The following is a 20,206-nucleotide window of genomic DNA, read 5'->3' as shown; positions in this document are numbered from 1 at the left end:
CTGGGTGATGAGTAAAAAGGGCTTTACTATACTATTCTTTTGTATTTGTATTTGTTTTACATTTTGTATAGTAAATACTTTAAAAACAAAAATTGTTTACTTGAATTTTATCACCAAAAAACTGCTTACGAGAGAGATGCAATCATGATAATTTGAAACATTTTTTTAAAAAGCGTGTATGATTTTTGAGAGGTTTTATTCATTAGGTGAAGATGTAGCAAGCAAATTTACTGTATATTATTGGTCAGTTGAAGAACCAACTTCAGAAATTTTTTGATTCATGCCAATTATAATTTTATTTCCACAGATTTTATTTATATATAAATGCACATTTTGTACAACTTATAGATTTCATATTTCTCTCTAATTTTCTTTATTAGACATAGGCCAGAGATATATGTCATTTACACTCTAAATTTACTGAGGCTAAGTAATCTCACGTGCCAACAGTGTTAAAAATTGTGCACACTGGAGATGCTGAAAATATGCTTTGTAAGGGCTATTATTTAAATATTTAATAATAATGCGTTCTCATTAAATGATAAAAATCGTTTTGTAGACTTTAAAATGTGAGATCATTGTGCTTAATTGGCATACTAAGGCCAACACCAATGCAGTTACCTGCGTGTCAATTAGTTCTTCCCTCTTCTTTATTAGCCTACCTCAGGTCTATCAAAATGGGCATGATGCTTGCATTTACCAAGATGTTTTCTGCTAATTGGATGTCAGTGGATTGTCAAAAGTGCAGTGACTGAACATTAGTAGGGTGGATGGGAAAAAGTAGCCCAACTGCTATGGAATTATCTCCAAGTCATATAGGGCATAAATATAAATTATTATGTCCTTAGAGCTCAGAGGGGAGGTTTTGCATATAAATGCCTTGAGATTTTTAAGAGAGATGGTACATACATCATCATAAGAACGTCTGAATTTTGAGCTTCGAGGTTTCACAGAGAATGAGGATAAATGACATTAAACATGAGTGTAGAATTTTGCGTTAAACTAGTGATGTAATTCGATTGCACTGATGTGATGTATGTACTCAATCACAGGGAGGCAGCTTGTCCCAGCTCTGATATCTACCAGCTGGGGGACCCTAAGAAAGTTGCTTAATTTTTAAATGCCTCAGATCGCAATCCCTGAAATGGGGTGGGGGTGGGGAGATAGGGTTGCTAACTCATAGACTAATGCTTATTGATTGAATTTGACATATATTTTTATTTCTTTATCAGTAAAATGATTTTTACATTTAATATTGTTAATACATTAATCTTGATAATAGCAAGGTATGGTAACAAATATACGCCTGTTTTATTATTAAAAATAGATATTTGGTAAATTAATGCATACTACAATTCTATTTTTTGTATTCTGTTTCTTCCGTGATTAGAAGAAACTCATGGAAGCCCAAGGTAATTCTTTAACTAAAAGCAGTAGCCAGATGATTTAGTAAGGGTTAGATAGGTCAGAATGTAGGAAGTTTGAAGCTAAAGCACTGTAAGTTGTATCTCCAGGACGTGGAGCAAGCATTCAGGAGAGTTTGTTGATGGGACAGATTCAAGGTGGCTGCAGTTTCTTTGATGCTCCTCAGGGGAGGTCAGATCCATGTCTCCTCCCCTTGAACCTAGCTAGGTCCTCATTGCTTTGACCAATGTGATGTAATGGAAGTGATGCTGTGTTATGTATGAGGTCCAAGTTCTTAAGAAGATGTCAGCTTGGAATAGACTTTCTGGGAGCCCTGAGCTGCCGTGTAAAAAGTAGGAATATTCTGACACTGCCGTGAGGGTGAAACCACCTGTAGGTCCTTCAGTTGACACTCTGAACTGAGTCTAGACTTGTAACAGTCCTCACCAAGGGGCATACGTGTGAGTGAAGGTGTCTTGCATCCTTGGGACCAGCTCTCTGCCAGCTACATACCACCAAGTGCCCTCATTCATCAGTGCCATACGGAGCCTATGAATTATCCAGCTGAGCCCTGCCCTGGTTCCTCACTGACCAAGTGAGATGTAATAGAATGAATGGGTGGGTTTAAGCTAATAACTTACAGGGGTAATTTGTTAGGTAGCAATAGGCAAGATTGGTTCCCCAAAAAATAACTTAATATGAAGAACCAAGAAGTCAAAAAAGCAGAAAATGATGGTAAAAATACCTGCAAAGATAATCATCCTACTACTCTCCCTATTAGATCATCCTCCTTAATATTACTGAGTCTGATCATTAGGTCAAAGAACTAATATTTGAAAGAAAAGAACATTTACTCATTTTCTTCTGACATACGTTTATAGCTCCATGCCAAAAATATATGTAAATTCTGATTACCATTGTTAAAAATAATTACTTAGTTTTTACCTATTATACAGGAATTTATCATGGAGTAGCTGATTCAAATACAAGGTAGACCATTTTGCTGTGGAGACAAAGGGGCTATTACAGATCAGCATGCAGTAAACCCATTTATGAGTAAAGTATAGTATTTATAAACAAAGAAAAAGTTAATTGATTTGGGCTCCATCAGATTTGTAAACATATAGGATGCTTCATTTTAAGATGAGGGAAAAGTTGAGCTTCAGAGCTAGAATTTGTACTTTCTTCTCAAGGCTCATATTCCAACACGTTTGACAAGAATGCTATAGCAGCCTGGTTGCCTCACATGGCCTTTGATGTCAATGGAAACTGTGCGCTTCAAAGATGAGCATGTCATTTAGAACCTTTGTGGGAGGAGTTGGACCTGCAAGAAAGGAATGGTGTGTTGAAGACCTAATGATGTCTTTCAAAAATTGCTAACCAAATTTTGTGCTTCCAGAGCAGCATGAAAGAAATATTTTTGTTTAGAGAAGAGAGCTTGTGCTTTCAAGTTAAAAGTATTGCTCTGTTAGAGCACTTGCTCTGCTAAACCTTCTACATTATTAACAAAAATGTGTTGCAGTGTGACTCAATGCTTATAAGAGTGTCTCCATGTACACGTTTAGAGATGTTCTTCATTCTGACTTAAAATTCCTTGCAGAGATTCCTTATTTGGTTTTGTTTTCCTTTTTATGCTCTTGGCTGCTAATCTTTTGACTACTTTTCAGCCCTTCAGCATACTTTACCAGAGGGTGGTCAGTGAGAATAGGAGAGGGCAAAACACAAAGCGATTAATTTAACGTTTCTGCTAAAACAGTTTTAATGCAGTATAATACTGAAATCAACAACAATAAGGGCTCTTAATTACATTCACATTTTACTTACCCATATAGCCAACAGTCAACTATATTAATTTCCCTTTAATTTCATGGATTTGTAAAAAAAAAAATCAATACATAATAGATTATTCATTCTTCTTTGTATAATTTGCATTTAACATAGTATCTGAATCACAGTGGATACTTAATTATATTTGCTAAATAAAATTATTAAAATCACCCATTTTTGTTAAAATGTTTTAGAGTCACTAAAGGAGAGGCAATATATGAAAAAAATGTTCCGACTTTATGAGATACACTTGACATATAGCATTGTGTATGTTTAAGGTGTTGGTTTGATACACTTGTATATTGCAAAATGATTACCATCAAAGTGTTAGCTAATACGTCCAATCACATCACATTGTTACCATTTATTTTTTGTGGTGAAAACATTTGAGATTTACTCTCAGCAACTTTCAAGTGTATAATACAATATTATTAACTATAGTCACCATGCTGTACCTTAGATCACCTGAACTTATTTTTCTTAAAAATGGAAGTTTGTATACTTTGACCAACATCTCCCCATTTTCCTCACCCCCCAGCCCCTGGTGACCATAATTCTCTTCTGTTTCTATGAGTTTGGCTTTCTTAGATTCCACATATCGTATAGTATTTGTCTTTCTCTGTCTGACTCTTTCACTTAACATAATGCCCTCAAGGTCCATCCAGTATTGCCACAGTTGGCAGAATTTCCCTTTTTCTTATAGCTGAATAACATTCCACTGTGTATATACCACATCTTCTTTATCCATTCATCTGTTGATGGACACCTAGGTTGTTTCCAACTCTCAGCTATTGTGAGTAATGCCGAAGTGAACATGGGAGTGCAGCTATCTCTTTGAGATCCTGATTTCATTTCCTTTGATACATAGCTAGAAGTGGGATCTGGATCATATGATATTTGTCTTTTTAATTTTTTGAGGAACCTCCATACTGTTTTCCATAGTGGCTGCACCAATTTACATTCCTACTAACAGTGCAAAAGGGTTCAATATGTCCTTATTGATTTTTTATCCGGATGATCTATCAATGGCTGAAAGGAGGGTTTTGAAGTTACCTACTATTATAGTATTGTCTCTCTCTTCAGATTTGTTACTCTTTGCTTCATATATTCAGGTGCTCCAATGTGGAGTGCAGATACACTTAAACTGCTGTATCTTCTTGATGAATTGACCCCTTTATCATTCTCTTACGACGTTCTTTGTCTCTTCTTACCATTTTTGGCTTCAAGTCTATTTTGTATGATATAAGAATAGCTATCCCTGCTTTCTTTCAGCTTTTACTTGCATGGAATAACTTTATTCATCCCTTCACTTTGAGTCTATGCGTGCCCTTGAAGCCTATAGTTGGGTCTTGTTTTTTAAATTAAACTAGCTGCTCTATGTCTTTTGATTGGAAAATTCAGTCCATTTACATTTAAAGTAATTATTGATAGGTAAGGACTCACTAATGCATCTTATTGTTTTCTTGCTGTTTTGTTGTTCCCTTGTTCCTTTCTTCCTCTCTTTTTGCTCCTTTCTTTGTGAATTGGTGATTTGCTGTAATTGTTTTCTTTGATTCCCTTCTCTTTATCTTTTTTGAATCTACTGTAGATTTTTGCTTTGTGGTTACCATGAGGCTTCCATAAAATATCTTAGTTATGACCATCTATTTTATGCTAACAGCTTTACCTCAGTTGCGTGCAAAAACTCCATCCTTTGACTCCCCCCCACTTTTATGTTTTTGATGTCACAATTCAGCTCTTTTTATATTGTGCTGATGAACAGATTATTGTAGCTGTACATTTTCAGTATTTTTGTCCTTTAACCTTTATAAAAGGTTAACTAGAGTTAAGTGTTTAATACTGCACCATATTACAGTATTAGAGTATTCTGAATCTGCTCTATATAATACTTACCTTTACAGGTGTGTTGTATTTTTTTTTCCACATGTTTTTATGTTACTAATTAGCACGTTTCATTTTCAGCTTGAAGAACACCATTCAGCCTTTCTTGAAAGGCAAGCCTAGTGGTGATGAATTCTCTGAGCTTTTGTTAGTCTGGGAAGGTCTTCATCCCTCCTTCATTTCTGAAGGACAGCTTTGCTGGGTGAAGTGCTCTTCACTGGCAGTGTTTTTCTTTCAGCGCTTGCAGTGTATCATCCCATGATCTCCTGGCTTGTGAGGTTTCTGCTGAGAAATCTGCAGATAAACTTATGGGGTTCCCTTGTAAGTTACAAGCTTTCTTTCTCATGCTGCTTTTAAGATTTTTCTCTTTGTCTCTGATTTTTGACAGTTTTATTACAATGTACCTTGGAGAGAATCTCTTTAAGTTGATTTTGTTGGGTGACCTGTGAGCGTCATGAACTTGGATGTCCAAATCTCTCTCCAGATTTGGGAAGTTCTCAGCCATTATTTCTTTAAGTAGCTTTCTGCCCCCTTCTCTCTCTCTCTTCTCCTTCTGGAACTCCAGTGATTTGCATACTTGTTCTTTTGCTGGTGTCCCATAGATCACATAGGATTTCTTCACTCTTTCATTCATTTTTCTTTGTCCCCCTCTGACTGGATAATTTCAAATTTCCTGTCTTCAGTCTCACAGAGTCTTTCTTCTGCTCCACCAAGTCTGCTGTTGGTGCTCTCTCTATTGCATTTTCATTGCATTCATTGTATTCATTAGTTCCAGAATTTTTTGGTGTGATTTCTGTATCTTTGTTAAGCTTCTTGTTTTATTCATGTATTGTTTTCCTGACTTCATTGAATTGCCTTTTTGTGTTCTGTTTTGTTTGTTTTTGTAGCTCATTGAGTTTCCTTCAAACAGCTCTCCTGAGTTTTTAATTGGGTAAATCACAGATCTCCATGTTTTTGTCTTCAGTTCCCAGAAGGTTATTGTGGTCTTTTTGTAGTTTCATGTTACCTTGATTTTTTAAATATTCTGTGATGTTTTGCATTGCTGTCTTTGCATTTGAAGTAGCAGTCACCTTTTCAAGTCTTTACTGACTGCCTTCGGGAGAAAGATAACTTCTGTTAACCCTGCTAGAGAACCTGTGGCTACCTCAGACCTTCTATGGGTACACCTGCTCCGTCTTCTTGCTCCCTTTGTGGCAGAATTTTTAAGCTTGTGAGCCTTCTTTGGATCTTGCAACACACCAGCCTGAGTGCTGACAGCCTCTCTTCGTTTTCCTAAAGGAGGTGCTAAAGCTCAAGTTTGTAATCTCTCCCTGGCCTGAAGAGTCAGATGATTTTATCTCTGTGCTCACTGGCCACCTGCCAAAGCCCATTCTTGCTGTCACCACCAGGAGCGCGTACAGAGAACTGGCCACAGGGCACAGTGGATCTGTGGGTAAGGCTTCTTGATTGACTCTGCAATGCAGATAGTAAAACCTGTATCCCATTAATGTTTCCTGAGGGTCCTATCTGCCCTCTTCCCACCTCTTCTGGTCTCATCAGGGAGCTCATGATTCAGTTCTCTGGACGGGGCAGGAAGGAAATGAGCCCCTTTGGCAGCATCCCATATATCTGGGAAAGCTCCCTCCTACACTCTCCCTTTTTCCTGTAGGAGAAATCATGGTCAGAGGAGGATCTCTTTTATCCCTAAACTGTGCCACCTTTGGGGAGGGGTGATGTGGAAAAAGTCAAACCTCTTACACACTCCAGTACATCCAAATCAACTTGTTTGCTCCAGCAGTGTGCTGGAGCTTCTCTGGAAACCTGGCCCTCCAAGAAGACTCTCTTTCATAGGTGATTCTAGGTCACTGTGCTCCAGGGACTCCTGGACCATGGCTGAGAGAGGCTGGAGCCAGCATATGGGCCACTGCAGGGTCCCTAGCCGGGACAGAGGTCTGTATGCTTGTTACCTGTTGTAACTCGTCCCAGGTCCCTTGTAATTCCTCTGGACCTCACAGATCCCTCAAAGGTATTTTAGTCTGTGGATGGAGGCCAAATTTTTGTTGTTGGGGGAAGGCAAAAACAAGGGACATTATGCCAGCATGATGCTGACATCATTCTCTGAACTATTAATAAAGTTTTAATATCCATCCAGTGAAGCTGTCAACAATGTGGCAAAGAGAATTTAGGTATGTTAGTTTCAAAGGTATGGGCATAAAATTGGAATTTCAAGATTTTTCAGAAATGGTAATTTAAAAGAAGTTTTGAGATTTTGTAAGTACGCATTGTCCTTTGAAAAGGACAATTATTACTGACATTTTGAGAAAACACCTGCAGCAGAGAATCCTACAATTGTGAAAAATGTCGTAAGTTTTTCATGCTCCCAGTTCTTTTGTCACAGAGTATCGTCATATCTTCTGCTTAGAAAGTGTTTTTGGCTGAAATAGGCTAAATTGTGTCTTGCCTGTAGGCACACTGGAAAAGTGACAGGTAGCTGTCAGAGCCCTTTTTGAAAATGTGTGTTTATATAAGGATATTCACAATAATACAGTAACTGTGGTGACATAGGAGACAGAGTAACATAATTAGTTATAATTTCTCGAAAATGTATTTGCCATTTTATTTGTACAGTTTTTTATCTGAAATATAATGGGCAAATATATAGAGGACAAAATTAATGAAATGAAATTTAGAGGTAGATAAGTTCCCTCTTCAATAAAATACTTTAATGATGAACTTGAAAATACAAATATTAAGAGTCACTTTGCACTTGCAGGTAACTCTTCTATGAAACTTAAGGTTATATATCTCAAATGATGGTAACTGACTGAATACCCACATTTCACATTCCTCTCAAATCTTAACATTTTTAACTAAGGCCTTCAAGTTAGTATATCCCAGTAAAAACCTTTTATATTTAAACATTTATTTGTTTTATTGTGTTAATATGTATATAACATAAAATTTACCATTTTAACAATTTTAAGTGTACAGTTCAATTATATTAAGTACATTTACATTGTCATGCAACCCTCAACTCTATCCATCTCCAGAACATTTTTATCATAGCAAACTGAAAGTCTCGTATCCATTAAACACGTATTCCCTCTTCTCCACCCTCTTCAACCCCTAGTAACCACCATTCTACCTTCTGTCTGAATTTGTATGAAATTTGTATGAATTTGACTACTTTACATAACCTCATGTAAGAGGAATCATACAGTGTTTTCCTTTTGTGACCGACTTCACTTAGCATAATGTCTTCATGATTTATCCATGTTGTAGCATGTGTCAGAATTTTCTTCTTTTTGAGGCTGAATAACATTTCATTTTATGTATAAACCACATTTTGTTTGTCCATTCAATTGTCAATGGACCCTGGAGTTGCTTCCACCATTTGGCTCTTATTAACAATGCTTCTACGAACATGGGTGTGTAAATACCTGTTTGAATCCCTGCTTTCAATCCTTTTAAATATATAGCCATAGTGAAATTGGTGGATCATATGGGAATTTTATGTTTAATTTTTTGAGGCATTTCCATACAGTTTTCCACAGAGGCTGTACCATTTTACATTCCCACCAGCGATACGCATAGTTCCAGTTTTTCCACATCATCACCAACATTTATGTATGTATGTGTGTATGTATATATTTAATAGCATCCTAACAGGTGTGAGGTGGTATCTCCTTGTGGTCTTGATTTGCTTTTCTCTTATGATTAATGATGTGAGCATCTTTTCATGTGCTTATTGGCCACTTGTATGTCTTCGTTGGAGAAATGTCTGTTCCAATACTTTGCCCCCTTTTAATCAGGTTGTTTGCTTTTTGTTTTGAGTTATAAGCATTCTCTCTAAATTCTGGATATTAATTATCGGATACATGATTTGCACATATTTTCTCCTATTCCTTGGGTTATCTTTTCACTTTTTTAATAGTATTCTTTGATGTACTAAAGTTTTTAATTATGGTGAAATCTAATTTATCTATTTTTCTTTTGTTGTCTCTGATTTTAGTGTCCTATCCAAGATGTCATTGCCAAAGCTTAGGTCATGGAGCATTTCCCCTATGATACTTTTTCTAAGACTTTTATAGTTTTTTAGCCTTTATCCTTAGGCCTTTGATCCATTTTGAGTTAATTTTTGTATGTGGTCTTTTGTAAGAGTCCGACTTCATTATTTTCCATATGGGTATTCAGTTTTCCCAGCACCATTTGTTGAAAAGACTGTCCTCTCCTCGTTAAATGATCTTGGCATGCTTGACTAAAATCATGTGCCCATATATGTGAGTTTCTTTCTGAGGTTTATGTTCTCTTCCATTGTTCTATAGGTCTGTTATTATGCCAATACCACACTGTATTGATTGCTGGAGAGTTGTACGTTTTTAAGTCAGGAAGTATGAGACCGCCAGGCTTGCTCTTTTCCTCAAGATTGTTTTGGCTGTTAAGGCTCCCTTGAGATTCCATATGAATTTTAGAATGGATTTTCCTATTTCTGCAAAAAATACCCTTGATATTTTGAGCAAAAATAAGGTACGATCTGGTAGAAAGAAGTTAAGCGTTTTAACTTTATTTTTCTTGAGCAATAGGTCATGAGATTCTTCCTACCTGAACAGAAAATGTTAATATATATAATTCTTCCCATCAAGTGACTGAAATATAGATTTTAGTTACTGGCTTTTGTGTCCAACTGTGCATCTAAAATAGCTCTACTCTGGGTCTGGGGGGACAGAATGCTAAGTGGACTGAGAACTTAGGAGCCTTTAAGTTGCTTTTTACCTTTGCTGTTTTTCCACACGGACTGCTAGGAATAAAAGAATATGTGACTAGCTAGTAGCCAAGCAGTGCTATGGAAAATACAGCCCAATCTGAGAGATATTAAATTTACTTTTTAAAGAATTCTCATATTGTAACAGCCTTTTGTTTCAATACACTATGCAGTGAATCCACAGAAAATCAATTATAGAGACTCCTAACATTTTTCTCAAATCTCCCTTGTAAAGCTAGTTGAGGAGACCAGACCTCATGGGTACAGATGTCCTCTCCTCATTTTCCTTTTTTTTCCCTCTTTCCAAATATTTAATTTTGAATTTGTTTTAGACAATCTTTCAGAATCACAAACTATTAGAACTAGAAGTCACCTTAGTAAGTGTTTATTCTAACTACCTATTAACTTATTTAAAAAGTTAAAACAGTACACATTTTCCAGTATTATTTCCTCTGCTCTGAGAGAAACTTCTTAGTCCCTCATTATTTCAAATCAAATTTACAACATACCTTTTGTGCCAGTTTGTGCATTTGTGTTTTGTATGTGTCACCCCTGTCTTGCTATATAAGATGGAAGGTCCGGAAGGATGTGAGTTACAGCCTTGAGGGCCTCAGGTTTCCTTTGGTCTTACTTAGTGCTCAGTAAATGTTACTGTTTGACTGACTCCTAATTAATGAAATGTAATTAATGGAAAATGGAAAAAGACCCTCCATATTAGTAGAATGTGACTTCTAAATGGTTTTGACCTCTGGAGAAAGGACAAATTAGAGGTTGTTTGTCTTTTTGACTATTCTAATCTCAACATAGCTATACCCATTTATAGACCTGTTAAGACAGTAGAAAATTTCACTGCTTCCTGAGCTCCTGAGCTATAATTGGGGCACAAGTGGAATCATCTTTTCATAGACATGCCTTAGTATTGCAGAACCTGGTTAAAACAATTAAAACAATTCACAAAAAGGTTTATTGTTCCCAGGAAATATTTGCATCCAGGAAGGTAAACTTCTAAAGACAAATCAAACTTCTGTAGCACAAAGGACTGAAATGATACACAAGGTATCCCTACTGCACAGCATATAAATATCAGGTAATAGATACATAACTGATTCAAAAGATAAATAGCCATGCAAAAAGCAAAACCCAGTAAATCTCCCGAAATCAATAAAATCAGTAAATCTCCCAGATTTCAGGAGAGCCTGTTAGAGATGAGCAACAGTTTACACCTCATTAACAGGATAGAGGAGAACAATCTGACGTTTCAATAAATTCATAAAAGGTATTTGACAAAATCTAACACTTCTTCATGAAAAAAACAATCAGCGAGGGCTTCCCTGGTGGCGCAGTGGTTGGGAGTCCACCTGCCGATGCAGGGGACGTGGGTTCGTGCCCCGGTCCGGGAAGATCCCGCATGCCGCCGAGCGGCTGGGCCCATGAGCCATGGCCGCTGGGCCTGCGCGTCCGGAGCCTGTGCTCCGCAACGGGAGAGGCCACTGCGGTGAGAGGCCCGCGTACCGCCAAAAAAAAAAAAAAAAAACCAACAATCAGCGAAGTGGGGTTAGAAGGGAATTTCTTCAGTTGGATAATGTGCAATGTACAATGATACAACTTTTTGTAGAATACTGTTTGACAGTTTCTTGTAAAATTAAACTTTCCCCTACAGCCCAGCAATTCCACTCCTAGGTATTTACACAAGAAAATTAAAACATACGTCTACAAAAAGAATTGAATGAGAATGTCCATAGCCGCTGTGTTTATAATAGCCAAAATGTCAAATGTCAAATGTCCATCAACATATAAAGTAATTACGGCATATTTCTATTATGGATGCGTGCTTAGCAATAAAAAGCAATGAACTACTGATAAACATAGAACATGGATCAATCTCCAAACGATTATTTTGACCAAATGGAAGCCAGTCACAAAAGTGTACAGACTATATGATTCCATTTGTAAGAAATTATAGGACAGGCAGCACTCATTTCTTCATCTGTGGTGATGGGCATCGTAATGGTGGCTGACTCTACAGGTACCATTTCACTTAATGGCAGCACAGAGGAACTTTCTGTGGTGATAGAATTATTTTGCTCTATCATGATTAGAGTGTGGATTTCCTCCTGCCAGTTCTCAGCAAACTTCCTGAGATCTGTGCATTTTGTTATATGTACATTAAGCTTCCATAAAAGAGATTAAGACATTGAATTATGGATCCAGAGCAGCCTATATTAAAAATTAACTCACATGAGGTGAATCAAAGGAAAATTATAGAGTAATATTAAAGACAAAGAGAAAAATCTTAAAAGAATCCAGAGAGAAGAGACAGATGACCAGTAAAGGAAAATGATTAGACTGACAGCAGAGAAAATAGCAGTCAGTCTAGAAATCTAGAATTTTATTTCCGGAGTAACTATGATTCAAAGGGCAAATAGAAACATTTTCCAGATAAAATTCAGAATTCTTACTGATAAACTGCAAAGGGCAGAAAATTCTAAAATTGATTAAACCCATAAGGAACGAAGGGCATGGAGCCACGAGAAATCTCTCACTGGGTCCCCTGGAATGTGATGGAGAGAGCGGGTTCCTCCAGGGCACTCTGTGGTCCTCATCTGTGTGCAGAGCTCCAGCACCTGGACTTGACCTTTGTGTCAGCTGTGGAGTTCACTTCCATCCAGCGCTGGAGCTCTTCCCCAGGAGCTGCTGCAGGTTTGGGGTTTGGTTGCTACAGTGGTGTGGCTGCAGCCCGAGGTGCAGCTGGCTACATGGTTGGGAGCAGAAAGGAGGCACAGGGTGGGAGCGGAGGAGGTTTTATGGGCTGCAACTTCTAGAGGCAACTCTGAACCTTTCTTTTCACATGGATTCTTCCCCCTGTTTGTAGCAGAAATACCTTTTTTAGTGGTATTTACATTAGCCATCGAATAACTGCTCTGATAATGTGTGAGGATCCTGAAAATTAGAGCTCTGTCATTACTTTGAAATACCCGACATGGAGAAGTTCAATGTGGTTTAAAATCCTTTCTTGTTGCAAGAAATTTCAATATGACCCTTGTCGCTGAAAGAAACAGAAGTGTGATTAAGTTCTTTAAATGTAGTTCCAACTATTGTACATTTTTGAAGTTTTGGAAAAGTAGCTTTACATTTTTACCAGGCATTTTGTGTTAACAGAGTTTCTGGTCAAAGGTCAAAAAAAATTTGAAGAGATCATCATTAAAAGGTCTTGTTCAGGAAGTGCATACAGATATTTCAGGCATCAAATCTGATGTTGAAATATATATCCAAAGTAGCTTCAAGATGCTCATTTATAGATTTGAAAAATATTTGGAAATTTTATACATATTTTATATTTAATGTCTTCCCCAGAACTTCCCCAACACATACTGATTCTTCCTGTTATAGCTATAGAATAAGAAAACGTAATGAGGTTCTGAACCAAGGATGACCCAAGCTCCATAAAGATGCTCCTGAATTCCTCTAGTTCACCTGAGTGTAGCAAATAAATATTTCCATTTTCTCAATATATCATGATGTAAAAACGTAAGGAGGCCTGCATTAGAGTATATGAATATACAGATTTTTTTCAAGTATATATTGGACATTTAAAATCTGTCTCCATAATAGAACAAAAGAGGAAGAAAATAATAAATGTAACTCAGAAAATAACAGAAAGTGAAGATACAGTACTGGTGCGTGTGATAGGCAGCATGGTCCCCAAATATGTCCATGCCCTAATCCCTGGACTATGTTGTCATATTCTACAGGGACTTTGCAGATATTATTAAGGGTTACAGACCTTAACATAGGGAGCTTATCCTGGATTATCTGGGTGAGCCCAATCTAATCACACAAGCCCTTGAAAGCAGAAAATTTCCTCTGGCTGGAATCAGAGAGAGGGAGTAGAAGGAAAAGCAGAGAGATTTGAACCATGAGAAGGGCCCAGCCCACTCTTGCTGGAGAGGGACCACAGGGAACACAACCAGAGGTGTGGGCGGGCTATAGGAACAGAGTCCATCTCCTGCCTGACAGCCAGCAAGAAAACAGGACTTCAGTCCTATGTCTGTAAAGAGCTGAGTTCTGCCAACAAACTGAATGAGCTTGGGAGTGACTTCTTCCCCTGGAGGCTCCAGAAATTTACACAGCCCTGCGGATTGATTTTGATATTTACTTTCCCAGTGATTTCATGGATTGAGTGGTTCATCTTCTCTTCACTGATCTACGAATATGTCTAGTTCTGGGCTTGCCCCCCTAGTCCAGGGTGTAGCTGTGAATTCAGGTCTGGTCCCAATTCACTGAATGTTCCCAGGCTCTCCAGCATCTAGACACATAGTAGAATTGCAGCTTCTGGCCCTTCTGGTGGAACGGGATTGTGGGATTCGTTTTGTCTAATGAATTATGAACAAAAGTGATCATTTGACTGTCAGTGAGAAACCGTCCAGGGCCAGCGATGTTCCAGTTAGTAGCTGCTTGGGATCTGGGTCCCAGAATAAGACAGTGCAGAGCAGAACACTCAGCAAACCCGAGAAGGACATGTAGCTTGTAAAAGAAATAAAAATCAGTAAAATCATTGAAGAGCAATTTCAGAGCTTTCCTCCTATTCTGCATGAAATTGAAATTCCTTCATCATCCTAAGTGGTACAAGAATCTGCAGTTTACTTTAAACAATTAATGATTGTGAAGATTACAGTTTGTTCTTCTATCCCCCGAGGAACACCAAATGGTACTCTGAATGTCATTAATATAATATGCAAATGATCTCTCTGGCACCTCTTCTCAGTTTGGGGTAACCTTGTCAATCAGCCTGTTGGCTGTAATGAGCGATCTGATGATAGTGCGCCCGGCTGCTGAGAAGGTCGCTCAAAACGTTGATTGCCCCTTCTTTGCTTAGGCCTGCATGACAACATTTGATGGAAAAGGAAAGAGCTTTGACATTTATCTGAAATCGCCAGAGTGCTAATTAAGGACTATACAGAGATCTTACTGGGATATTTCCTCAAACACAAATAAAGAGAAGCCATCCTTTCAACTGAGCTGTCTGAATATTTAAACGTTATTATATAGATACGATTTCAGAATCTTCTTCAAGTGGGGTTGAGGAGGGATGCTAGATCATACAGTTTCATATTTAAATTTTAGAAACGTTATTTCAGCATGATAAGAAACATTACTGTATGACTGTATTTTGAAAACTGATGTTCTGTTAATATCCTTGTGCTCTGAGAGACTTTCAGTCTGTTTAAATTAAAAAGGAAATGCTGTTCTATTGTAACTATGTAACTAGGTGGAGAGATAGGAAATCTTTCTTTAAATGTCATTGAAGAATTCCTAAGAGTAGAAATGAGAGAAACATAAGAAAGCATGGGAGCATTTAGATAAAAGTTTGTTAGCAACTTAAAAAAGTTTTTTTATTGAAGTATAGTTGATTTACAATGTTGTGTTAGTTTCAGGTATACAGCACAGTGAGTCAGTTATACATATATTGATACATACATACATCTGTATCTATATTCTTTTTCAGATTCTTTTCCATTATAGGTTATTGCAAAATATTGAATATAGTTCCCTCTGCTATACAGTATGTCCTTGTTGTTTATCTGTTTTATATATAGTAGTGTGTATCTGTTAATCCGAAACTCCTAATTTATCTCTTCTTCCCCTGGTGCTCCCATTTCCCCTTTGGTAATCATAAGTTTGTTTTCTATGTGAGTCTATTTCTGGTTCTGTAAATAAGTTCTTGTGTACCACTTTTTTAGATTCCACATATAAGTGATATGATATTTGTCTTTCTCTGTCTGATTTACTTCGCTTAGTTTGATAACGTCTAGATCCATCCACATTGCTACAAATGGCATTATTTCATTCTTTAATGGCTGAGTAATATTCCATTGTATATATGTACCACATCTTCTTTATCCATCCGTCTGCTGATGGACACTTACGTTGCTTCCATGCCTTGGCTGTTGTGAATAGTGCTGCAATGAACATTGGGGTGTATGTATCTTTTTGAATTAGAGTTTTCGGCTAGAAACTTTTAAACGGGTATTTTTTTTTTTCTGCAAGAATTATTATGAGTAGGAAATTTCCCAAGAGAAGGACTTTTGTTGTGAAACAGAATTAATGGTGACCTTGGATGTCTGATGTGAGCAAAGCACTCTAACAGTTGCTGTGCGTGGATGAAAAATAAATAGAAGACACAGTCTTTGTCCCGTACGGTGTACATGTTGGGCTGTGTGTGCGTATTTATCTGTTGAGCACATTTGATTTAGTGGTTTTAGCTGGTCTAAAAAGTCCCATCTAAGACACAGGCTTGTATTGAGGGTGTTTTCCAGACCATACCCAGGAAGCTGAATGGATGTGGGCCATCCTATCTGTATCCCCCCAGCGTTGTTTTGTGGTCTTCAAGCAGAGTAAGAAACAGCTGGCAACTGGCTAAAATGTGAAGCTTATCCAGTCTGAGGGTTTGAGGGGGATACTAGTTTGTTTACCTATCAGGAAAACTGTCAGCGATCGAGGTCAAGTGACCGTGACAGTGAAGTGAAGTAATAACGATGATCATGATTTCAGACGAGGCCCAGAGAGACCTCACGGCTACCAGGGGGCGGAACAGTCCAACTGCCTGCCCTTCACCACTGCATAATGCTCTCTTCCACCCAGATCAGACAGAAAGGCATAAGCTGGAGGTTTTAAAGCAGTGATTTGAGTCTCTCCCTCCTGAAAATTCAACGTAAATACCTTCACAAAGTGACCGTGATTAAAATATTCTTTTGCAACACTTCTTGGGCCTTAACTTTCTTGGGCCCTAACCTGCTTGAGACAGGTGCTAGCGTCTGGGGTCTGGATTTGCACACACACACACGCACACACGCACACGCACACACACACACCCTGGGCCTGCTTGCTAAGCTAAAAGCGACTTACCAACCAAGCAGACATTCCAACTTTCCTAAAATGCTTGGACGGGAAGTGGTGTTGCTTCACCAGTACTCTTTGTCGTGGTGGGTGCTGATGGCAGGTCGTATCAGCTGCTGTGATGTTACCTGCCTCCCAGCAGTTCCTCTGCTCAGACAGGAAGTGCCACCCGCAGGAGGCTGACTCATCTCCTACCCCAGCGAACATCAGCCCGTGACTTGCTGTCACATCTCGAGGGGGCCAGCACCACAGTACCAGATAGGCACTGGGCTTCCTTCCCCTTGGGGGAGATGAAGCCAGTCCCAAGCTGAATCCATTCTTGTTCATTCCTCCAGCTCTGCACGCTTCCTTCCCTCCCCTCAGCGTGAGAATACACCCTCAGCAAACCTTCTGTGACCCAACCTAAGAGGGTTGGAAACAGACTCCAGGACAGGGGTCTCAGCAGCTGGACCACGATGAGGACGTCCTCCTGTGGTCACTGGCTGGGGCTGGAGGTGGAGCAGGGTGTACTCACTGGCACAGTATCTCTGCATTTCAGAAATATGGGAAGTGGTGAGCCAAGGACAGCGGAGTTGGCGGCTGCAGCTAAGAGCCATTGATTCATCAAGAGACAAAATGACAAACCTAGTGACCAGCCGTAAATCAAAGTAGAAGTCACTAATCACCAGGACAAAGCAAATCAAAACCATCATGAAATATCGCCTCACACCTGTTAGGATGGTCATTATGAAAAACAAAGCAAAACAAAAGATAAGTGTTGTCGAGGATGTGGAGAAATTGAAACCCTTGTACATTGTTGGTGGGGATGTAAATTGGTGCAGCCACTACGGAAAACAGTATGGAGCTTCTGCGAAAAATTAGAAATAGAACTGCCGTATGATCCAGCAATCCCACCTCTGGGTATTTATCCAAAAGGATTGAAATCAAGAGCTTGAAAAGATATCTGCAGTCCCACATTCACTGCAACATTATTCACAATAGCCATGATATGGGAACAACCAAAGTATTTATTGAGGGGTTAATCAATAAGGAAAATGGGGTTTATACATAGAATAGAATATTATTCAGCCGGAAAAAAAGAAGGAAATCCTGGGGCTTCCCTGGTGGCACAGTGGTTGAGAATCCGCATGCCAATGCAGGGGACACGGGTTCCAGCCCTGTCCCGGGAAGATCCCATACGTGGTGGAGCAACTATGCCCATGCACCACAACTACTGAGCCTGCGCTCTAGAGCCCGCGAGCCACAACTACTGAAGCCCGTGTGCTGCAGCTACTGAAACCTGCTCACCTAGAGCCCATGCTCTGCAACAAGAGAAGCCACCGCAATGAAAAGCCCGCGCACTGCAACCAAGAGTAGCCCCCGCTCGCCACAATTGGAGAAAGCCCGTGCACAGCAACAGAAACTCAGTGCAGCCAAAAATAAAATAAACAAACGTTAAAAAAAAAAGAGAAGGAAATCCTGCTACGTGAAACAACATGGATAAACCTGGAGGACATGTATGCTAAGTGAAATAAACCAGACACAGAAGGATAAATACTGCCTGATTCTACTTAGATGAAGTGTCTAAAATAGTCGAACATATAGAAGCAGAGAGGAGAGTATAGGTGGCTGCCAGGGGCTGGGGTAGGGAGGAGTTGCTGTTCAGTGGGTTTAAAGTTTCAGTTAAGCAAGGTACTTGAATTCTAAAGATCTGCTGTACAGCATCATGGCTGTAGGTAACAATACTGTGTTGTGCACTTAAAAAAATGTGCATCCCATTTTCCTCTTGGGGCCAGTGGCCGACCCAGGACATACTCTTTTCCCGCTGATAGCAGAAGGGCAAGAGTATAAATTCAACCACACAAACGTGTTTTAAACCTCCTCCTAAAAAATCACACTGGCCAAAACAATTGCACGTAGGGCCAAACGTCAAGGGGGGGAATACACTCCCTCCATGAGGGTATGGGGAAGGGAGTGTGCAATTTAAACAGCAACTTAATCTACCCCCTCGTCTATTGTCCCACTTAGTTCAATATTGTATTTTTCATACGTAATATTTCTGTTTGGCTCTCTTGCGTTTTTTTCTTCTTTTATGTTGGTAATATCCTCTCACAGCCATCTAATATGTATATTATGCAAATTAGAGTTCTTGGTTCATCTATTATAATCTTGTTGTCTGTTGGAATCTGTATTTCTGGTTTGTTATTTTCCTTAGGGATGGTTGGGTCCCTCGAATGTTATGTCATTTTGTTTTGTGGCTGAACCCCATTTATGTCAGCTCCAAGAGGCTCTGTCAGTAGGGGTGAAGGAACTTCCGGTTGGTGACCTCCAAGCAGAGAAAACAGAGCCAGTCGTTCCTTAGACCGTAGTTGTCTAGCCCTGAGGGTTTGAAGGAGGGAAAGGGGAGAGAGAAGTGATTTATTAGTTCCCCCCTGCACCCACCGGGCTGTCCTGCTCCGATTTTACTCCTGATGATTTAAGTGATGAAGCAGAGGGTGTCCACCCAGATCACACCTGTGTACAGTCAGAGGTGAACCACTGCCTGGAGATTCTCTGCAACTTCTGCCTGGGAATGCTGCTGGCCTCCCTTTTCTGCTTGCTTCTGCTCTGAGAGGCCTGTGTTGTGCCCATAATGACCTTAAGTTGGATCTTGGGTATTCAAGGACTTAAGGCAAATAACTCTTAAAAAATATGATTCCATTAAAAAGCATGTACTTTTTCTGCGTCACTGCTTTCTTATTTGTATGTAAAATGGCCCCTCTTCCAGTGGCATCCCATGAAATGGGAATGAATAGCACAGACCGAGATGTGGTTTAATGGGACGTGTTAAATAAACACATTTGAGAACCATTTAGAGTCAAGTGTAGATTTGTGTGTTTAGGAGACAAACAGTGGACTTCATCTTTGTACCACGGGTCCACATCCTACTGTAGTCGGTGATGATTTAAAGTGACTCCTATGAACATGATAAATCGGTTCAGTCTCAGAATGTAAGGAATCCGTCGGGTAGTGGAAGGAAACTTTCTAATGTTTCTTTTTCCAGCTCTTTCATTCTAATACCAAATGTCATTGTAAAACAAATGCAGTGCCATTCTAAAATATTTATTAGATTCTTACAGTGAAATACCGGTTGTGCTTCAGAAAGAAGTTTCATAAAATCTTTTAAACCCCACTAAAATGATCCTACCTTCTTGTGCTTTCTGACAATGTAAACCTTGTCTTCACCCTGAAGCATTGAATATATGTATAAAATTATTTGCAGAATTCACATTTGTGGCAGAAATACTGCGTATTCAAATCAGAGGCCATCCAGGCTCTGAGGCTTCAGCCCTTTGGGAGGACGGGCTGTCCCGGACTCTCCTCCTCTGAGGGCCTGGACTCAGTACCCAACTGAGGGAGGGGCTCAGCACACCCTGGCTGCTTCTACGAACAGGTGGGAAATTGAAGTTGTTTACCCTGAGGTTTCTCTTCGCCGGA

At 39.1% G+C, this 20,206-nt stretch overlaps 1 protein-coding gene and 1 long non-coding RNA gene across 12 annotated transcripts in view; both read left to right on the top strand.

Annotated features, from left to right (window-relative positions):
- Window positions 1-18,285, top strand: part of LOC307196895 — a 66,308-nt gene extending 48,023 nt beyond the window's left edge. Inside the window, exons 2-3 of the long non-coding RNA XR_013831278.1 lie at window positions 6,391-6,544; window positions 17,289-18,285. This is a non-coding gene — a long non-coding RNA (uncharacterized lncRNA). The remainder of the gene's footprint in view (window positions 1-6,390; window positions 6,545-17,288) is intronic.
- The window catches only part of LOC307196893 (uncharacterized protein), a 965,113-nt gene that overhangs the window by 180,471 nt on the left and 764,436 nt on the right, over window positions 1-20,206 (top strand). The gene's annotated exons all lie outside the window — the stretch shown is intronic.

This window comes from Stenella coeruleoalba (genome assembly GCF_951394435.1).
Source record: "Stenella coeruleoalba genome assembly, chromosome: 14".
NCBI lineage: Eukaryota > Metazoa > Chordata > Mammalia > Artiodactyla > Delphinidae > Stenella > Stenella coeruleoalba.
The sequence above is the reverse complement of the archived record's forward strand: the minus strand, read 5'-3'. Positions and strand labels throughout refer to the sequence as shown.